We start from the raw sequence: 20,106 nt of genomic DNA on the forward strand, positions 1-20,106 counted from the left end.
CCTGCAATCCAGACAATAGGCTTTCCAGTGTAGCAGTGTTAGGAAAAACGTTCTGAAGCTGTTTTCTCCACACGTTGGGAGGAACCTGAAATGCACAGACAAACGTATTGGACAACCTCTATTCTTCTGATAGCGCGCAATGACGAAATTTTACAGAACAGCATCAACTCCCCATGCCACATTAAATGAGAACAAACCCATGAGCAGTAACATTCACAGTAAAAAAATGTCTTCATGCACGAAACTGCAAAGCCACAGACATAGAAGATACTCCTGCTCAGAGGTTCAGGACATGAAAGAAGCTGTGTGACAACTTAAACATAAGCTTCCATAATGCTGGCACAGTGCAGCCAAAATGCCTCAAACGAATAAGGTCCTCAAATAGAAAAGAAGACTCGAATGCCACAAGAATACACGCACTTTTTTCAGTAATCTATTGCATTTGAACTAGAAATAAAAAAACAAAAATACTTGAGCGTCCTTGTTGTATCGAATTCCCACCAATTTATGTGAGTTTCAGAGCAGGAACAACAAAGGCACAAGGCACTCATACTGCATACATGACTAAGGTGGCAAGTATGTCAAGCAGCATGAATATGAGTGGTGCCTGGTGAATACTAATGTACTTCTATTCAAGTTTGTGGCTTATTACTTTCCCAAATACTATGGCAATAGAGTCAACCACCGAGATTTACATGAAGGTAAATGCATCCATTTTGCCTCCTTTTATGTGTACATTAATAGGGACTATCGTAGTTTTCACAGAGACTGAAAACACTGTTTTTCAAAGATCTCAGAGGGGATCATTGGACCCCAGCAGTTGAGACCGCTATGCTGGCAGTAAATACCGCCACCGGTATTGGCGGTCTGAACCACCATATTATGTACATAGGGAGGGCCACCCGTGTCGGCCCTCCGCCCCGCCAGGCTACTGCTGACAGGCAGCCTGACGATGGCAGATATCATCCGACAGGGCAGCGCTACCCTCCGGATAATGATCGCTGTTTCCCCCAGCCTGTCCTGGCAGGGGAAGGCTGGCGGAAGGTGTGCTCTGGGGAGCCCCAGGGGGCCCCTCCACTGCCCATGCACTTGGCATGGGCAGTGCAGGGGCCCCCGTGCAGTGCCCTGTCTCGCAAATGGGCAATGATCTGCGTGAGGGGTGCTACTGCACCCGCCGCACTGAGGCATTGACAACAGCTCCACATGTCCTGGCCCTTCATTCTGCTGTGCCGGTGGGCGGAAACATTGTTTTCGCCCGCAAGCCCAGCAGAATATTTGTAATTCAGCCAGTGGGGTCTCAAGGGGGCTGGCGGTCTATTGAAAGACTGCCAGCATGAACACGCCGGGGTTTCCCGATGTGTTCATAATGAGCCCCTTAGTGTACATTTAGTCAAAATGGCAACCTACGTGTCCACAAATTCTTAGATCAGAGAGCCAATAAGCCCTTTTTCAAAGTAAAAACGAATGTGGGTTCTGTAAGTGTAAAGGTCTTGCTAAATGTGACAACACAGAGCCAGAAATGACAGTTTGGTCTTTTAGTGTGTACCAAAAGGCTTCTTTCACCACTTGGAAGTGCAGCATTCAATCATATACATAAACTGAAAGAAAGCCCCTGCATTAACTCTAAACACATCTGTAGGAAAGTCCCTCTTTCTGGCATGGTTAGCCCCACTTTTTGCCTGCTGTCAGTGCGCTTAGACTGTTATCACAGAGATCTTGCTAACCAGGACCCCAGTGAGTGTGCTCCCCTGGAAATTTAGTTGCCTTGGTACCCTTTACACCCTACAATTGGCATACTGGTGTACCCCTGTAAGTCCCTAGTATATGGTACTTACATACCACATGAGCTGCAGCATGTATTATGCCACCAATGGGAGCCCATGCAAACTGTGTCTGCAGGCCTGCCATTTGCAGCCTTCATGAAAAGGTGCATTCACCCTTTCACTGCTGGTCACTGCACCAGATCTGTAAGACACCCCTACGATGTGCCCTTCTAGCCCAAAGGGCAGGGTGCAGGTCCCTGTGTGTTTGGGCACCTATCCCCACTGGCTAAAGTGATTGTCCCTTATAACTTTTCCCTGGTCACCTATGCCGACGATACCCAGCTTGTGGTATCATTATCTAGCTCTGGGGATTCATCCGCGGCCATTCTTTCTTGCTGTATGAAGGATATTAGAGACTGGATGATTCAATCTAAGCTTAAATTTAATGATGGGAAATCAGAAGTTATTGTGTTGGGCAATGGTTCCCCAGCCCCCCCCCTCTCATCGCACTCCGAGGTTTTTAACAACCTTCCTCTCCCCAAGGCCCAGGTAAATAGCCTTGGTTTTTGGTTGGATTCCCGTTTGACTATGGATTTTCAAGCAAAAAAAGTCTCCTCTACATGTTTTGGTATTTTAAGAGTCCTTAGGAAGGTTTTTAACCTTCTACCCTCTACGGCTAGAAGAATCCTCGTTCAAATGCAGATTCTTTCCCTCCTTGACTACGGGAACTCTCTGTTTCTCAGTTTCCCGGCCTATGTGATAAAGAAGTTGCAGACAATACAGAATGCAGCAGCCAGGCTCCTTATTGATCTTCCCAGACATCTGTCCGCAAAGCGGGCTCTTTCAACACTCCACTGGCTCCCCATCAAGCAGCGCACCCACTTTAAAGCCCTGTGTATTGTTCACAGGGCCCTCCATGATAAGGGTCCGATGTTCTTTGGAAAACGGATCTTTATCTATGCCCCCTCCCGAAGTCTGAGATCTTCCTCCTTCCGACATGTTAATATCTTTCGGTTCAAGAGAGCTTGGGAAGCCAATTCCTTCTCTACCAAGGCCACCCGCCTTTGGAATGATCTTCCCTCTGAGCTTCGTCATGAACCCTCAGAGCAGCTTTTTAGGAAGAAACTCAAAACTATCCTTTTTTGTAGCTAATTTTCTGGATCTTCCTTGTCTCTGGCAGTAGTCATGTTATGTTAGCGCTGGGATGCCTTAGGGTAACTATGCGCTTTATAAGTCCTTAAAACTAAAAACTGGTCCAGCTACATGTTGGTAACTCTGAACTTAGGCATGTTTGGTGTCAAACATGTTGGAATCACACCTGTTAGACCTGACAGGCTTAGGGTGGTCACCCCTACCTTTTTGCCTGCCTCCCTCCACTTATCAGATACTGTTTTTGCTTGTTTTAAGACTGCGCACTTTACCACTGCTAACCAGTGCTAAAGTGCATATGCTCTCTCCCTTTAAACATGGTGACACTGGATCATATCCAATTGGACCATTTAATTTACTTATAAGTCCCTAAGAGAGTGGACTATATGTGCCCAAGGCCTGTAGATTAAATGCTACTAGTGGGCCTGCAGCACTGATTGTGCCACCCACTTAAGTATCCTCGTCTCAGGCCTGCCATTGCAAGGCCTGTGTGCAGTTTCCCTGCCAATTCGACTTGCCATTTAAAAGTACTTGCCAAGCCTAAAACTTCCCTTTTCTACATATAAGACACCCCTAAGGTATGCCCTAGGTAACACATAGGGCACGGTGCTGTGTAGGCAAAAGGCAGGACATGTACCTGAGTAGTTTTCATGTCCTGATAGTGTAAAACTCCTAAATTCATTTTTACACTGCTGTGAGGCCTGCTCCCTTCACAGGCTAACATTGGGGCTGCCTCATACATTGTTGGAGTGGTAGCTGCTGATCTGAAAGGAGTAGGAAGGTCATATTTAGTATGGCCAGAATGGTGATACAAAATCCTGCTGACTGGTGAAGTTGGATTTAATATTACTATTGTAGATATGCCACTTTTGGAAAGTGAGCATTTCTCTGCACTTAAACTTAAATCTTTCTCTGCCTTACAATCCACGTCTGGCTGGGTTTAGTTGACAGCTCCTTGTGCATTCACTCAGACACACCCCAAACACAGGATACTCAGCCTCACTTGCATACATCTGCATTTTGAATGGGTCTTCCTGGGCTGGGAGGGTGGAGGGCCTGCCCCCACACAAAGGACTGCCACACCCCCTACTGGGACCCTGGCAGACAGGATTGAACTGGAAGGGGACCTGGTGCACTTCTAAGCCAATCTTTGGAGTCTCCCCCACCTCAAAGGTGCATTTGGGTATGTAAACAGGGCCTTTGCCCCTTCCAACTCAGACACTTCCTGGAGAAGGAACTTGAACCAGAACCTGCATCCTGCCAAGAAGAACTGCCTGGCTGCCGATAGGACTCACTTGACTACTTTCTGTGAAGGACTGCTGCCTTGCTGTTGCCCTGCTGCCTTGCTGCTCTCTGGCTGAGGTGAAGAAGTGATCTCCAAGGGCTTGGATAGAGCTTGCCTCCTGTTCCCTGAAGTCTCAGGACCAAAAAGACTTCATCTCTACAAGAAGGACTCCTTGTGCGGCGAAATTCGACCCACAGCCTGCCAGAAACGATGCAAAGCCTGCACCGGGGTGAAAATTTAAATGCACGCCAAACCAGAACGACGCAGCCCGACTTCGCAAAAAGAAGATGGATGCAGTAACTTCGTAGTGACCGGAAATTTGACGCACGCCCCACTGGATCGATGCACAGCCGAGCCGGAACAACGCAGCCCGACTTCCAGAGAGGAATCAACGCAGCACCTGCTGTGCGGTAAAAAATTGGACGCAACACCCACCGGATCGACGCAGCTCCTGTGACTTTGCCCTGCAAGTGCAGGAAATCCACACATCATCCCTGGGGCGTCTGAAAACCCCATAACCCAAAGAGGATCCACAACTGAGCGCCGGAAATCGGTGCACAGCCATCCCTGCGTGAAAACTAAATGACGCAATGCTGTGTCCTGCCTGAGAAATCAACGCACACCCTTTGTTTCTCCACATCTCCTCCTTTGCGGTTCTTTGCAGAGATTTTTCATGTGAACCAGGTACTTTGTGCTTAAAACAGACTTTGGGCCTGATTCTGAGTTAGGCGGGCGGCGGTAGCCGCCTGCCTCGCGGGAACCGCCATATGGCCGCTCCGCGGTCGAAAGACCGCGGAGGCCATTCAGGCTTTCCCGCTGGGCTGGCGGGCGACTGCCAGAAGGCCGCCCGCTAGCCCAGCGGGAAACCCCTCCCCACGAGGAAGCCGGCTCCGAATGGAGCCGGCGGAGTGTGTATGTGCGACGGGTGCAGTGGCACCCGTCGCGTATTTCAGTGTCTGCATAGCAGACACTGAAATACATAGTGGGGCCCCCAGGGTCCCCCCGGCACCCCCTACCGCCATCCTGTTCCTGGCGGGAGACCCGCCAGGAACAGGATGGCGGTAGGGGGTGTCAGAATCCCCATGGCGGCGGAGCGCGCTCCGCTGCCATGGAGGATTCACACGGGCAGCGGAAAACCGGTGGGAGACCGCCGGTTTTCCACATCTGACCGCGGCTGAACCGCCGCGGTCAGAATGCCCTGCGGGGCACCGCCGGTCTGTCGGCGGTGCTCCCGCATGGAGGATTCACACGGGCAGCGGAAAACCGGCGGGAGACCGCCGGTTTTCCACATCTGACCGCGGCTGAACCGCCGCGGTCAGAATGCCCTGCGGGGCACCGCCGGTCTGTCGGCGGTGCTCCCGCCGACCCTGGCCCCGGCGGTCTGAGACCGCCGGGGTCAGAATGACCCCCTTTGTTTGCTTTTAAAAGACTTCAGACACTTCATATCACTTTTCAGTGATATCTCAACATTTACTTATTGCATTTTGATCGTTTTGACCTGCATCTTATCAGATAAATATTATATATTTTTCTAAACACTGTGTGGTGTATATTTTGTGGTGCTATATTGTGTTATTGTATGATTTATTGCACAAATACTTTACACATTGCCTTCTAAGTTAAGCGTGACTGCTCAGTGCCAAGCTACCAGAGGGTGGGCACAGGATAATTTGGATTCTGTGTGACTTACCCTGACTGGAGTGAGGGTCCTTGCTTGGGCAGAGGGTAAGCTGACTGCCAACCAAATACCTAATTTCTAACATTGGTGGCAGCAGTGGGATAGGACTTGTATTTGTGCAGTGACATACAGTAGCTAAGTATTTCACTACCTACCCGCAGTTGAAGGTCAACTTGATTTTATTTTTCTGCAATTTCGTTTTTCCTGAAACTTTTTGACTAAAACTCTCATTCAAAATGTCTCTGGCTGGGTCTCAGGCAGGAGATGAAGATTTTGACCTGGCTATGCTGGAGACCTACACTGTTAAACTGCTGAGGACCTTCTGCAGGGATATGGGTGTACCTACCCAGAAAACCTCAAGGAAGGAAGAATTCCAAATGGCGCTGAGGGCCTCGGCAGAAGCCCATTCAGAGGAGGATCTCGAGAAGGAGGGTCCAGATGATGGCCCCTCAGAGGATTTTTTGCCATCAGTGGATGATGTTACCGCTGCAATTATGCCCCCTGCCCAACCAGGGAGCAGTGTCTCTGATCAAGGTCTGACCACAGAGGAAAGGAGAGAGGAGAGAGAGTTTCAATTGCAGATGGAGAGGTTGGAAATTGAGGCTCAACAGGAGGGGGAAAGGAGGGCAGAGAGAGAACCCAAACAAGTGGAGGCTGAAAGAGCAGCCAAACAGATTGAAGCTGAGAGAGCTGAAGCTGCAGCTGAGAGAGCCTTGGCTGAGTAAAAACCTTTGTTGGCTCATGAACTGAGCCTCAAGGAGCTGGAGATCAAGGCAAGACATTCTGAGTCCAGCAGTGATGGTGGCAGCATACATGCAGGACTTCTTGGGCAGAAAAAGGTTTGTATACCCAAAAATGTGGTGTCAAGTTTTGCGGTGGGAGATGACATTGACAAGTGGCTGGCTGCCTATGAAGTTGCACTAAGGGCCCATGGGACCTCTGAGGAGCACTGGGGGGCAGCCTTGTGGTTTTATGTACCGGCAGTGGGGAGGGACACATTTCTTACACTAGCTCCACATGATAGGAATGTCTATGCATCCATAAAACCGCTTTACTGGCCAAGTTTGGGCTGACCCCTGAGAAATACCGTCAAAGGTTTAGGGACATCATCAAACTTTCCACACAAACTTGGGTAGGTTGTTATGATTTTCCCAATAAGGCACTGGATGGGTGGGTGAGGAGCAGCAAAGTAGATGATTATATGACTTGATTCTGAGAGAGCATATTCTCAGTATTTCTTTTACAGAGTTGCGCCAGCACTTAGTAGATAGCAAGCTGACTGATCCCAGGAAGCTTGCTGAGGAGGCGGACCTCTGGGTTAGCACCAGAGTTCCAAGAAGGTATCTGGGGGGGGGGGAGACACCTACAAAGGTGGTCAGGGTTAACCATCAGAAGAAAAAGGGGGGGGATAAACTTAAAGATAAGGAGTTCTCAAAGGCCCCCAGAACAATTCCCAAGGGGGGGGGGGTGGTAACCATTCCTCTTCTAGATTTGGAAAGAAACCAGGGTTCTTTAACAGAAAGTTAGGGAAGTTCATCCCCAAATGCTTAGAGTGCTACCAGCATGGACACTCTGAGGGTGACTCCCAGTGTTCTAAGAGAGCACAGTCCTCTACTGGACAGACACCTGGGTTGGCTAGTGTGCCACTCAGGGGGAGACAGTCCCAGTTAGCTTTGGAGGGCAGACAGAGGTTTCCCTAGTGTCCCTGGGAGATAGAGAGATGGTGCCTAAAGCTCACATGCCTGCAAATACTTCAAAGTGTAGGCAGTGGGTCACCATTGATGGGCAAAGGGTGGAGGCTCTGTGTGACACAGGAGCCAGTATGACTACTGTCAAGAGTCAGCTGGTGTCAGCAGAGCAGATAGTCCCTAATACATTCCACCAGGTCATAATCGGTGACAATTGTGAGAGTCACCTACTGGTGGCTCTGGTTCACTTTGAGTGGGGGGGTCTCTGGTACTCTGAAAGTAGCTGTGAGTTCTGCTATGCCTGTAGATTGTCTGTTAGGCAATGATCTTGAGCACACTGCCTAAAAGGAGGTAGAGCTCAGTTCCCACCTGGAGATATTAGGTTTGCCTGAGTGGGTCTGCATGACCACAAGGTCCATGGCTGCCCGGGAAGGGAGTCAAGGGTGTCTGGAGCCTGGAACAATGGCCCAGACAGCTGCAAAGAGGAAGGGTAAGAGGTGCAGGAAAACCACCTCAGATGTTCCCAAGGTGGTGGACGGGCCCTCTGAGGAGGAGGAGGCCCCTGAGCCAACTGAAGAGGACATAGCTGACCTGGGCTACCTAGCTGAACTTGCTTGCTGGCAAGTAGAGGGCGGGCCAACCCGGGCAGAATTCTGCACGGCAAAGAAAGAATGCCCCTCCTTTAAGGGTCTGAGGTGACAGGCCACAGCCCAGGCAGCTGGTGAAGCCTCTGGCACTCACCATATCTACTGGGAGAATGATCTCCTTTACAGTGAGCCTAAGGTTCCGGGCCCTGGGGCAGCATGTGTGCTGGTGGTCCCCCAGAGTTACCGGGCCTTACCACTGGGTCTGTCTCATGACATTCCCCTGGCAAGACATCTGGGCCAAGACAAGAACTTTGACAGGCGTGTCACCCACTTCCATTGGCCTAGAATGAGGGTAGCCTCAGATAATTTCTGCAGAGCCTGCCCCACCTGCCATGCTAGTGGGAAGACAAGGAAAAATCTTAAAGCCCCCCTGATCCCACTCCCCGTCGTTGGCACCCCCTTTGAAAAGGTGGGCATCGACATTGTTGGTCCCTTGGATCCCAAAACTGCCTTGGGCAACAGGTTTATCCTGGTTTTGGTGGAACATGCCACCCGCTATCCAGAGGCCATCCATCTGAGAAGAGGGACTGAACCAGTGGTGACCAGAGCCCTGCTGGGAATATTTACCCGTGTGGGATTCCCTAAGGAAATTGTGTCTGACAGAGACACAAACTTCTTGTCTGCATACATGATGTCCATGTGGGATGAGTGTGGGGTGACCTACTGGTTTACCACCCCTTATCATTCTCAATCCAATGGGCTTGTTGAGAGATTCAACAAGACCCTTAAAGGCATGATCAATGGCCCAACCGAAGCCATGAGGCGTAAGTGGGACATCCTATTGCCATGCCTGCTGTTTGCTTATAGGAAGGTGCCCCAGAAAGGGGTGGGGTTCAGCCCCTTTGAGCTTCTCTCACGTCACCCTGTCAGGGGACCACTAAACATTGTTAAAGAGGGCTGGGAGAAAGCTCCCAAGACACCTCCCCAGGATGTAGTCAGCTACATGCTGGCCCTCCGCAACCAAACCCAACGCTTCTGGAAGCAGGCCAAGAGTAACCTTGAGGACAGTCAAGAGGTGATGAAGGAGTAGTATGACCGGAAGGCCACTCTGGTTGAGTTCGCACCTGGAGACAAGGTTTGGGTAATGGAGCCAGTAGAGCCTAAGGCTCTCCAGGACCACTGGTCTGGCCCATTTGAGATTAAGGAGCAGAAGGGGGAGGCCACTTACCTAGTGGACCTCAAGACCCCTAGGCACTCCTGAAGGGTTCTCCATCACAACAGACTCAAACCTCACTTTGAGAGGTCTGAGGTCAGTATGCTCCTTGTCACAGATGAGGGCATGGAAGAGCAGAGTGAACCTCTCCCCGACCTCCTCTCTGCCAAAGAAGGTGATGGGTCAGTGGAGGGTGTCATTCTCTCTGACTCCCTGACTCTAGATCAGAGAGGAGACTGCTATGAGTTATTGGAGCAGTTCTCTTCCCTGTTTTCCCTTACTTCTGGACTCACCCATCTGTGTGTCCATGACACTGACACAGGAGACAGTCCCTCTGTAAAGAACAAAATTTACAGGTTGTTGGATAAGTTGAAGGCCAGCATCAAGGAGGAGGTCTCCAAGATGTTGACCCTAGGGGTTATTAAGAAGTCCAGTAGTCCCTGGGCCAGCTGTGTGGTGCTGGTACCTAAGGCTGCTGCCCCTGGTGCAAAGCCAGAACTCCGGTTCTGTGTGGACTACCGGGGTCTCCACTCAGTCACACTGACTGATGCTCACCCCATCTCCCGAGCTGATGAGCTCGTTGACAGGCTAGGCGCTGCCAAGTTCCTGAGTACTTTTGATCTCACATTGGGGTACTGGCAGATCGCCTTGACTGAGGGGACTAAAGAGAGATCTGCATTTTCCACACCTGATGGCCATTACCAGTTCCGGGTAATGTCCTTTGGGGTGAAAAATGCCCCCGCTACCTTCCAACAGTTGGTTAATGGGGTCCTAACTGGAAAGGATGCCTACTGCGCAGCCTACCTAAATGACATAGCTGTCTATAGTTCCAGCTGGGAGGAACACCTGCTCCACCTCAAGGAGGTGCTTCAGGCTCTGCAACAGGCAGGCCTGACCATCAAGGCTAGTAAGTGCCAGATTGGGCAGGGTTCCGTGGTATACTTGGGACACCTAGTAGGTGGTTACAAGGTGCAGCCACTCCAGGCCAAGATTGAAACTATCAAGGCCTGGAAACCACCTAGGACACAGACCGATGTGAGAGCCTTCTTAGGCCTCACTGGATACTACAGTAGGTTTGTCAAGGGCTATGGTACCATTGTGTCACCCTTGACAGAACTTACCTCCAAAAAGCAACCTAGGTTGGTGAATTGGACAGAGGCTTGTCAGAAAGTCTTTGATTCCTAGAAGGAAGCCAAGTGCACGGCCTGTGCTCAAGGCCCCTGACTACTCTCAGGAATTTATTGTGCAGACAGATGCTTCAGAGCATGGCATAGGGGGTGTTCTAGCACAGCTAAATGAGGAGGGCTCAGACCAACCAGTAGTCTTTATTCGCAGAAGACTATTACCACGGGAACAGAGGTGGAGTGCTATTGAAAGAGAAGAATTTGCTGTGGTCCAGGCACTGAAGAAGCTGGGTCCATACCTGTTTGGGACCCACTTCCGGGCTCAGACAGACCACAGGCCCCTCAGATGTCTCATGCAGATGAGGGGTGAGAATCCTAAACTCTTGAGGTGGTCCATTTCCCTACAGGGGATGGGCTTTACGGTGGAGCATCACCCAGGGATTGACCACGCCAACACTGGTGGTCTCTCCAGATACTTCCGCCTTAGCGATGAGAGCTCCCAGGAGGTTGGGTAGCTCTCCCCACTTTAAGCTTGGGGTGACACATGTTAGACCTGACAGCCTTAAGGTTGTCACCCCTAACTTTTTGCCTGACTCCCTCCACTTTTTAGATACTGTTTTTGCTGATTTTAAGACTCTGCGCACTTTACGACTGCTAACCAGTGCTAAAGTGCATATGCTCTCTCCCTTTAAACATGGTAACATTGGATCATATCCAATTGGACTATTTAATTTACTTATAAGTCCCTAGTAGAGTGCACTGTATGTGCCCAGGGCCTGTGGATTAAATGCTATCAGTGGGCCTGCAGCACTGATTGTGCCACCCACTTAAGTAGCCCCTTAACCTTTCAGGCCTGCCATTGCAAGGCCTCTGTGTGCAGTTTCACTGCCAATTCGACTTGGCATTTAGAAGTACTTGCCAAGCCTAAAGCACCAATTTTTCTACATATATGGCGCCCCTAAGGTATGACCTAGATAACCCATAGGGCAGGGTGTTGTGTAGGCAAAAGGCAGGACATGTACCTGTGTAGTTTACATGACCTGGTGGTGCAAAACTCCTAAATTTGTTTTAACACTGCTGTGAGGGCTGCTCCCTTCATAGGCTAACATTGGGGCTGCCCTCATACCTTGTTTGAGTGGTAGCTGCTGATCTAAAAGGAGTAGGAAGGTCATATTTAGTATGGCCAGAATGGTGATACAAAATCCTGCTGACTGGTGAAGTTGGATTTAATATTACTATTTTAGAAATGCCATTTTTAGAAAGTGAGTATTTCTCTGCACTTAAATCTTTCTCTGCCTTACAATCCACGTCTGGCTGGGTTTAGTTGACGGCTCCTTGTTCATTCACTCAGACACACCCTAAACACAGGATACTCAACCTCACTTGCATACATCTGCATTTTGAGTGGGTCTTCCTGGGCTGGGAGGGTGGAGGGCCCGACTTCACACAAAGGACTGCCACGCCCCCTACTGGGACCCTGGCAAACAGGATTGAACTGAAAGGGGACCTGGTGCACTTCTAAGCCACTCTTTGAAGTCTCCCCGAGATCAAAGTCACATTTGGATAATAAAACAGGGCCTCCAACCTTACCAACTCAGATACTTCCGGACAAGATACCACTGATGAAGAAACTCTGAACCAGACCCTGCAACCTGCGAGGAGGAACTGCCTGGTTGCCCAAAGGACTCACCTGACTACTTCTCTGCAAAGGACTTCTGCCTTGTTGTTGCCCTGCTGCCTTGCTGCCCTATGGCTCTTCTGAGAAGTGCTGTCCAAGGGCTTGTATAGAGCTTGTCGTCTGTTCTTGGAAGTCTCAGGACCAAAAAGAATTCATCCTGCAAAGAACTGCTTGTGCAGCAAAAATGCGACACACAGACTGCCAGAAACGACGCACAGCCTGCATTGTGGTGAGAAAATCACTGCACGCCAAACCGGAACAATGCAGCCAGGCTCCCCGAGAGGAGATCAACGCAGCACAAGTGTTACGACTGGAACTTCGACGCACGGCCCATTGGATCGATGCATAGTTGAGCCGGAACGACGCAGCCCAACTTCCTGCGAGAAGAATCAACGCAGCGCCTGCCGTGCGACAGAAAGTGATATTTTAACGTGTACTAATCAAATGTTGATCGTTTTGACCTGTATTTAACCAGATATATATTATTATTTTTCCAAACAATGTGTGGTGTATTGTTGTGGTGTTATACTGTGTTATTGCATGAATTATTGCACCAATACTTTACACATTTCTTTCTAAGTTAAGTCTGACTGCTGAGTGCCAAGCTACCAGAGGGTGGGCACAGGATAATTTGGATTGTGTGTGACTTAACCTGACTAGAGAGATGGTCCTTGCTTGGACAGGGAGTAATCTGACTGCCAACCAAAGACCGCATTTCTAACAGGCCTCCACCAGCTCAATCAAATGTATTTTATTTCCTTGCACTGATGTGATTTTACATATGGCTCCCTAGGTCCATAGTGTCATAGTTTTACTCTTGCTCTAGGCTAAGGATGACAGTACTTATGTTTGTAGGCCACTAGACCTATCCTACAACTAGTCGCAACTGTCGTCCCATCCATCCAGGCTCACAAGCAGCACCTCACCAGAAACCCAAACAGTGAAAGGTGATTGCTGGCAGCCTATACACATGGACTCAAGAGTGTGCCATCTCAGGGAGTGTTGTGGTTAAACGGAGAATACACCTTTCTCATATTCACAACACGTCTCAATCAAACACAGGCAATGAAGAAGACACAGACAGGTTTCAATAGGTTGTGTTTAACAAAACTGAAATCTACGCTAAGTTGCATGGGCTGAAAAGATTAGGATAATGAATAATGCAAGAAACAGAATGGTAAAAACAAGAGTCATTAATACAAAGAACCTCCACCATCTTGCAATGACATGAAATGTGAAATGTGTCCTCATACCCTAATGTCATGTACCTAATCTCTAACCTAAAAGAGATCCAGGGGTGTGAAACCTCAATCTGCCAATGCCATATCCATGAGAAGAGCCCCCAACCCTCGTTACCTTGGAAAGAGGTCTCTAGCTCAGACTCCGTAGGAACACGAAGACTGGGTCAGCATCAAGGCGACGTACAGCATAGATAGCAGCGATGGGATCTGGTCAGAATCCCTCTGACTAGCTGTCTAAGTGAGGTGCATTCATACAGATCTGCTCAGATCCCTGACGTAGGTCTGTTCCCAAATAATAGATAACAAGACATGCTTGGGATGGCAATTTATGTAAACAATTCCCTCGAAGGGGTGAAGAGGAAAAGTACCTAATGTGAACACCTACAGTTTGTTTATCTTTGTCACTTGATATTGACGCCTTAGCGTGGTGGCAGTGATAACGTGAAACTAAAACATTGGCCTAACTAGAAATAAGGCCGCCATCCTAAAAGATATAATTAAATAAATGCGCTAAAACAGAGCAATGTAAGTAGGGTAAAAATCACTAAGTGATGGACGCAGGAGTCTGCAAGCCAAAGGCTAAGCTAACTCCTGTTTCCTATTAAAACAAACTAGTATTCACTACAATAGGGTCAATTAACCATATTTCTTGCAATGCAATATGATAAGATTGCAGCTACCTTTAGTTGCTAGTGCAAAGCCATCTGCGATTATGTTTTTAGCTCCAGCAATATTCCAGGACAGAATGTTTACGGCCTTCTGCCCCTCTACAATATTTACTTTGCAGTTTTGATGTCAATTGTTTCTAGGCGCATTCATGGTAGCTGCGACCCATCTCCATTGCGCAGGAAGGTCATCTAAGGGTAGCAGAGTTGAGGGGGCAGGATTACAGACAAGCTGGGCTTCATAAGCAGATTTTAGAGTGGATTCCTTTTTCTCATGTTGCCTTGTCCAAGATTCAGTCGCTTGTATGCCCTGAGAGGATAGCCGTTCCTGGTAGACGCAGAAATGATTTGCTGTCTTTGTACCGGTGGCCAATAGAGGGAAAGGGTAGCGTAATTTGGATGGTTTTGAAAGGGCTATCCCCCATGCTTCAAATAGTTTTTTAGCATCCAGAATCAATGCGGTGATCTCCTGAGATCTCTAAGGGGTGAACGTTTGTTCTGGAGCCGAATCGTCACAACTTGGGAGGAATTTCACCGATATTAGATCAGTAGATTCTATATTCTGAGGTAATGGCAGCTCAGCTAACAGCCTCAGGATGTTACCTCTGTTTAAGGTGTCTTGTTGACTTTGCAATGTATATTGCAGAGTTAATAGGATTTGTCGAGATTCCCGACTATTTAACAATTCAGTGTTATACTGAGGCTGCTAGGCTCATCCTACATTTACATGAGCAGTTAGTTTTGCCTACAGTTTGAATTCTTGCTGTTCCCCGAGTAGCTCCCTAGTGAGATGGCAGACTTGAATAATTAAAGGAGACTTAGGCCCTCATTCTGACCTTGGCGGGCGGCGGTAATTCTGACTTTCCCGCTGGGCTGGCGGCCGCCCGCCAGCCCAGCGGGAAAGAGGCTTCCACGATGAAGCCGGCTCGGAATCGAGCCGGCGGAGTGGAAGCTGTGCGACGGGTGCAGTTGCACCCGTCGCGTATTTCACTGTCTGCGCAGCAGACAGTGAAATACATTTAGGGGCCCTCTTACGGGGGCCCCTGCAATGCCCATGCCAGTGGCATGGGCACTGCAGGGGCCCCCAGGGGCCCCGCGACCCCCCCTACCGCCATCCGGATCCCGGCGGTCGGACCGCCGGGATCTGGATGGCGGTAGGGGGGGTCGGAATCCCCTCGGCGGCGCAGCAAGCTGCGCCGCCTTGGAGGATTCAATGGGGCGGCGGTACACTGGCGGGAGCCCGCCAGTGGTGCCGGTCCGACCGCGGCTTTACCGCCGCGGTCGGAATCCCCATTGGAGCACCGCCGGCCTGTCGGCGGTGCTCCCGCGGTCCTCCGCCCTGGCGGTCTTTGACCGCCAGGGTCAGAATGACCGCCTTATTGTGGATGTCCAATGGAGAGTTTCATGAATTCTGAATTATTATCTTTGTTGATGAAAGACTCAGCTCATTGCTAATTATAACAACCCCTCAGGGGTGGTTTGACTTTGATGATGGCTCAATTGTTTTTTGCTTAGAACAGGTGGTCTGATCAGTGCAGCACAGACATTTTGAGCCAGGTGACAATGTGTTAGTTTCATGCACAAGCTTTGTTTGTACTGGGCCACAAGTTTTGTGTGATTGCTCCTTATCTCCCTGCAAAACGGCTGTTTCGATACCCGCACATTCATCTGTAATTTGCAGAGGGTCTTTTTGAGCCATCAGCATTAAATAGACTGGGGCACCTACATTTCCTAGCCATGGCCTAATTACCAATGTCTCAAACTGTGTGCCCTCTGTTGGTGTTGGAGTGTAGCTTTTATAATCCAAATTAACATGCAATGTTTGCAAATTAATGCTTAATGATATCGCATAGAAAACTCTATTGCTGTGTTTTACTAAACATGTGTTTGAAATGTGCCCACGGGGAATGGCCAGCAATGTATATGATGATTAATGAAATTGACTAATAATAAATTATTAATGTACTAATGTATGATTCTGTATTAGAATTTAGGGTTATATGTTAAGGTTTTGCTGAATTAATTACTAGGCCTTAGTTAGCATGAGTCAGGGCCTAGCTGCCCTGTTTCATATTCAATGTGTTTTTTTTCTAACGTGCAATGTGCTGACTTGCTGAAGGACATGTAGCTGTACTTTTCCAGAAACTAGAAGATGTGTGTAGCCGTGGTAAATTCTTTTTCATGAGACTCGACTTGCTCAAGGAGACATTCCTGCCGAATGCAACAGTGTGAACTTGCAACAGGTACAAGGTCGCCTGAACTGGTAAAGACAATGGAACTACTGACCGAGCCTGGGAGAGTAAGATTCGTACCTGACATTCTACCCGTTGGAGACGTCAATTACGGGAGCCAATGAACTACGTGAGAACTGTTCTAAGGTGACAATTTTAATGAGGCGACAAGTAAACCATTGGATGGAGATAGTGGTGCACCAAAACTTGCCCAATTGGAAATTAAGGGACTGTACAACAATTTTGATATAACTCTTGGACAGGAGGAAAAATCTGCCATTGTAAGCCATTATATGCCACCCTTTGCCACTGCCGTTATGTGCCTTTTTCCTATTATCCAGCCACTTTGTCACTCTGACTTTGTTGTTTGACTCATCAAACCATCATCACCCTTGCCTTGCCCATTCTATACTTTCCTCCTTATGAGGGAGGTATTCCTTATTGCCCGGTCTTGCTGAATGTAGGAAAGTCCTCCTTTTTTGCCTGATCACCCCCACTCTTTTTGGATAGGTACTGGTGGTTACTGACTCTTGGCTGTGCCCTGGGTACTGCTAACCAGTCCCAGGGCCTGTGCTCTGTGTAAAATGGAAATGCAAATTAGGCTAATTATAATTGGCTAAGTTAACCTACCTATAAGTCCCTAGTATATGGTAGGGCATGTAGGTTTAGGGACCACAGCATAGGTGGTGCACACCTAGGTGCACTGCTGAGGTGCCCAGTGTCATTTTAAAAGCAAGCCTGCCTTGCTGGCTGCTTTTAAATTAAAGTTATATGCAAATTCGACTTTGGAATTAAAGGTACTTCCAAAGTCTTAAACTACCTTATTTTTACATATAAGTCACCCCTAAGGTGTGCCCTATGTGCCCCTAGGGCTGGGTGCCATGTAACTATAAGCAGGGACTTTATAAAAATAGATTTATAAGCCCTGGTGAGGTAAAAACAGCCAAATTTGTTTTTCCCTCATTGAAGTAAATGGCCTTCATAGGCTAGAATGGGCAGACTTTATTTTAAATTTTAAAGTCTCCTTAAATGTTACATACCAAGAATTTGGTATCAAATTAATTGTTGTAATAAATCCCACAACTTCCAGTTGTTGGATTTAATATAACTTGTTCAGGTAAAAAGTTTAGACTTTACCTAAAAAGTTGCCAATTTCAGCTCTGCATTGTTTTTGCTGCTGTGCTCTGATTGGCCAGCCTGCAGCAGCTTCTGCCAGGCTACTTTGATGAGGTGTGAAGTGGCCTGGCTTCACACAAAGGAATGTGCTTGGGGGAGAGAATCTCCCCTCAGCAGATGGTGAGGCAGGAAGGGGGAGGGCTGCCAAACTGGTCTTCAAAGGCAGAGAAGGACATCTGGAGCACCCAGCAACACCCCCACATCCTGCAACCCCAGACAGCTAGGTGCCCCCTTGATTAGATTAGGAGAGGGCAGGAGAGGGGTGTGTTTATGATTTTTAGCCACACCAGTGGGTGGGCTCAGCCAGATGTAACCTCCAAAAATCAGATTCAGCCATGTTGGATTTTTAGAGACTGTTGCCTTTTGGGATGGATTTTTGCCACACTTCCCAGGAAGTGGTCATCACAGGGGGACGACCCTGTACCTGATTGGAGAACCAGGGCCCCCCTGCTTTTCACCCAGGAGCAAGAATAAAACTGGCAGACCTGCCCCCACATCTCAGATCCCCGCCAACTTTCAAGAAGAAGGAACTTAAGGAGAAGAAGGACTGCCCTGCTGGACCCCTGGCCTGCACCTGGACCCTGCACTCAGAAGGACTGCACCAGCTGCACACTTGGGCTTCACCACAAGAAGGACTTTGCCTGGCTTCAACTGGTTCAAGGAGGGACTCCCTGTTTGCTACAGGTAAAAAATTGCTATCCAGAGTCCCCTGCACCAACTCCTAAAAAAAGAGACCAGTTGACCACTGCCCAGTGGCCAAAAAGGAGTTTGCGCCAGGTGCATTCTGGGATTTGAAGTCCGCACCCCCCAAGGACCATCACAGAACTTCTGGACCCTTGGGGTGAGCTGTGGACCCCAAAAGAACCTTAAAAGAACATCTGGGTGAAGCCCCAGAAGTTTGGAGAAGATTTGACAAATTTTGTAAAAAAAGCTCCAGAGAGGGACGACCCGCCGCGGAAATTCTAGCCGGCTTGCCTCAACCGCGACCCGGCCTGACTTCGTGGTTCGTCCCGGTAAAGAAAAACATCCGAAAAAGAGACTAAGTCCGAACGTAAAAAGTTGACCGGGACCTCCCAGCCATCGTATCCGAGAAGGGCTCCACGGACGTCGGATCAAGATCCAGGTTTACCCCGGTCGAAGGATTTTCATCTCGAAAAAACGACTAAGTCCGAAGGTAGAAATCACCACCGAGGAAACCCACATTGCGTATCCGGACAAGGGCTCCAGGAGGTCGGATTCAACTGGCAGGTTCGTCCCGGTGAAGAAAAACTTCAAAATAAAGACTAAGTCAGAGGTAACTTTTCAACCGAGGCCTCCCGCGACTTGTAGCCGAGCAGGGCTCCATCGCAGTCGGCCTGAAACTTTGACTTTGTCCCGGTCCTGGTGCAACCAGATGACCCGATTGGCGCTTTTTGTTTCTAAGCGCTAGAAAAATAATAATACTTTAAAAATTCATATCTCCGGTTCCCCTGAACCGATTTTAATCGTTTTTGTGTCATTTTAAAGATAAAAATATAAACTATTTTTATAAATTGGTTTTGGATTTTTAAACTGTTTCCTGTGTTTTATTTAATTACTGTTTTGTGATATTTGAATGCTTTACACACTGTCTCCTAAGTTAAGCCTTGACGCTCGTTGCCAAGCTACCAAGGGCTGAGCTGGGATTAATTTACTGAGACCTAACTGTACCTAGGTGGAGGTTGGTGGCTTGTTGCTAGGTGTAGGTACCTACCTGCCCTTACCAATAATCCATTCTCCAGTCTCCTTGGTGGCAGCGGTGGGATCCTGTACTTGTGTTCAGTATCACGTTACAGTTTAAGTAAAACAAATTAAAAATCCTTTAAATTGTCTTAGTGCAAAAATTATTATTTTTTAATTTTTAATTTTTAATTGTTTTTATTAATTATTAATTTGGATTAATTTCAATTATTGAATTTTTGTAATTTTTCTAAATTCTTGTTTCCAATTTTTGCAAAGAGTTTTTGTTGACACAAAACTAGGGAACCATGGAGCTTGATCTGACTAGCCTACCCACACTGACAGTAGTCCAGCTTAGGGGGTTGTGTATTGAGAGAGGGTTGCCTGCAACCACTGATCTCAGGAAGCAAATCCTGATTAAATCCCTGACAGCATGGGCTGAGGCCCAAGAGGTAGAGACAGAGGAAGCTCCAGAGGAGGAAGAAAAAAGGGAAGATGCTAACTCTAACCACTCAGGGGAGGGAAGGCATCCGAGCCTAAGTGAGGAAGAGGAAGAACGGTCCTCAGTAGATACAGTCACTAGGGGCAGGCCCAAAGCTAGTGGTAGGAAGGGGGTCCCTTCAGGAGGAGAGAACCCATCCATCAGAGAAAGAGAGCTGGAGGCCCAGCTAGCATACATAGCTTTGGAAGCAGAGAAGCTGGCCCTAGAAAAGAAAAAGTGGGCAAGCAAAGAGAAAAGAGATGGTGGCAGCGATAAAGAGGCTGAGGTGTCCCTGGGTGGGGGTTTTGCCCCCAGATTACCCAAAGGGGTGGTTCCTGCCTATGTAGAGGGGGATGACATAGATAAGTGGCTGGGGGCCTTTGAGAGGGCCCTCCAGATGGGGAAAGTCAAGCCTCAGTACTGGGGTTCACTTCTTTGGGAGTTGGTTC

This window comes from Pleurodeles waltl, chromosome 11, assembly GCF_031143425.1.
Source record: "Pleurodeles waltl isolate 20211129_DDA chromosome 11, aPleWal1.hap1.20221129, whole genome shotgun sequence".
Classification (NCBI taxonomy): Eukaryota; Metazoa; Chordata; class Amphibia; order Caudata; family Salamandridae; genus Pleurodeles; species Pleurodeles waltl.